This window comes from Dendrobium catenatum, unplaced genomic scaffold, assembly GCF_001605985.2.
Source record: "Dendrobium catenatum unplaced genomic scaffold, ASM160598v2 fragScaff_scaffold_80, whole genome shotgun sequence".
Lineage (NCBI taxonomy): Eukaryota > Viridiplantae > Streptophyta > Magnoliopsida > Asparagales > Orchidaceae > Dendrobium > Dendrobium catenatum.
The window spans coordinates 1413711-1416779 of NW_021318542.1; positions in this window are offsets into that span (position 1 = coordinate 1413711).

A 3069-nucleotide genomic window follows, 5' to 3' on the forward strand; every position below is an offset into this window, starting at 1 on the left:
AGCTGTTTTTTCGTAAATGGAATATATGGACAAGCATTCAAAACCTAGTAAGACTCCCAAACTTCCGCTGTTCTCTGTTCACTAGCTAACTGCAAAATTTAAAATGCCAAGAAACTACATATCGTTTGGACTGATTTCCTTGGCTTATTATTTAGGTGATGTCGGCATTATAATTTTTTGCGTATAGTTGTCTACAATATTTTATGTAGGCTTGATATGTAATTTGCAGCATGCTTTAGATTTTTATTCCCCTTTCGACAGGGATGGGCTCCTTGGCAAATCTTATTAATTTCAGATGAATAGAACAACAACCAAGTTGGGGCCCACTGATTTACTTGGCTAAAATCCTAGTGAATGGAACTAGGAGTGTAACTGTGTGAGCCGGCTTTTAAAGAGCTCGTGAATTCGGGCCATGAGTTCGAGCTTGAGCTCGTATATTAAATGAGTTCAAGCTCAACTCATTGAGCCACTTGATTAACTTAAAATATTTTTAAAAATAATTTTAATTAGTATTATATAATATATTTTAATATTTTTAAATTAATTCTATATTAAAAATTAAAATAAAAAAAATTTGAAAAATTAATTTAAAACTAAGAAATCGAGCTCAACAGTCGATGCAAGCTAGAACTTTTCAAACGAGCTCGAACAAAATTTTTTAACAAGTCAAGCTTGTAGTAAAAACTAAACAATTTTAGCTTGATTAGGCAGATACTCGACTTGACTCAACTTATTACACTCCTAAATGGAACTAACTTTTACCCTAGTCTTTGATCTAATATGCAAAGAATACAAGAGTTTAACTCTGTAGTTTTTTATATGAATTGCAGGACGCTCGTTAATGGTATCTGTTGGATATCTTATGAAACAACTAGCTGATGAGTGGAATCTCTCTGTTCTGGTTTGTGATAAATTACAATTTCCCATCTCCAATGATATAAATGTTCTCAAATTTTAACATTGTCTTTAAAGTGTTTATAAATGTTTTTATATTTTGTTTAGCAATGCTCTATGCCGAAATCATCTTATGGGCTCAAATTTTCTTGAATTTAAAAAAAAAAAAATCTTCAAATTTTAATACTGTGCCTTCAAAATGACTACTGATGTCTTCTTTTATTTTCGTAAAAGTTCTGGATCGGATATGAATCAATTAACATATGATTTAAACTTCTAAATGAAATTTTCATCATTTTAAAATTGTTTTGATGGGAAATGAATCAGGACATGTTGACTCATTTATTTACAATCCATGTATCATCATATGGTATATAATATGTTTATTGTTTAATACGTATTATAACTGAGGATTACCAGAATCTTAACTTTTGTTTCTGGGATAAATATTTATGCCTCATAAAAAATTCCCTGATGTAACAATTTAATGACAAATTTGAGGCTATTTTCAGAAAAAGGCAACTTTACTTATATTGTCCTCTAGATCCAAATTAGTGTCTGTAGTAGTTAAAATGTTTTAAATAGGGTACATGAAGGTTTTATTGGTAGATTACGACGGTCATCATGCATGCTTTAACGTACCGCTATCAGTTCGAACATTTTATATTGCTAATCTTTGCATACTTTTCATTAATCCTAAACAGCTTTGACTTGTTGTATTACTCCTATAATCTTCAATCATCTTGCCATACGTAATTTGTATAATATTTTGCATTATCGTAGGTAACAAATCATATGGTTAGCGGAGGAGAAACATCAAAGCCTGCCTTGGGGGAGAGCTGGAAATGCATTCCACACGTAAGACTTCAGCTTTCTCGGTGCCCAGGAAGCAGCATCTGTAACGTATCTGTATTGAAGCACACGTCCATGGCAAGTTGATCTTAACCCGTATCTGTATCATAGCTTTATATTCTTCATCTAAAAAAAAAGCTTTATATTCTTCATCCTAGGATGTTTGACGCCTTTGAATCGAACCAATATGATAGTTAATGATTCTAAAAAATGCTATAAAATGATTCCTTATTTGAAATATAGCATGTATTCTACCACAGTTTTTGCTGTGTTTGCAAATTGAACAAAGTTGGTTGCTTTGTTTTACCCGTATGTTTTTCATATAATCCTTCAGCGATTGTCAAATTGCAGCGGTAAAACCATAGTTATCATAGGCATTTTAGTGTGCATGCACAGGCAATTGCTTTGATCTTGCATGTGTACATTTTAAAATATCCATTACCTACCAAATAAAATGCCATTAACCTAGCATTTGATTCTATTTCTTTAAAGTTTGGCTTTAATGCCCTTGCCCTTATTATTTCAGGGCCTTGACCTGTTCCTTTTTTTTTCCCAAAATTTTAACTTGGTTTTTTATATAATATATTTTTACTTATATAAATATAACTTTAAAAAAATATTCAGTTTGTGTTCTCCAAAAAATTTAGATTTTAGGGCGAGCCTCTACCCTAATGCAAAAAAGAAACGCATTTTTGCGGCTGTGAACAGTATGAAGCTAATATTGGCGTCTCACTATTCACATAAACCTATTTTTTTGACAAAAATGAAGATGAGAAAGAATATACATGGAAACTGGCATGTACTATTTGCTACAGTAAAACAAATTTATTTTTTAGCTGTACCTATGTTTAAAATTTGCCTAAAAAATAAAAGGGGTTCTTCATTCGCTAAAATTACTTTATATGAGTGTAATAATTTTCCGTTATTCTCGTTTGGTGATGTTAATCTTGTGTTAATGGTGGATTAAAAAAGCAAAAAGAAAATATTAAGTATGAAGCAATTTTGGACAATTTCCACCACTCACTTTAATTTTCCTATGCATCACATTTGCATGGATTTTTCATTTTTCCCAAGTCCTGATATTGGTATAAATTTTTATTAGAAAAAAAAATTTGCATTAAAATATTTTTATCAAAATAAATTTTAATCATTTATTTTAAGATGAGTGCTTTGAAAATATAATGACTTTGAGATATATTGCTATTAAATTTTATTTAGAATATTTGACTAAAAATTTTTGAATTCTATCAATGTTATAAGATAAATAAAATATATGCTTTTTTTTTTTTAAACTTTTTTGATATATGCTTTGTTTGGTTACCT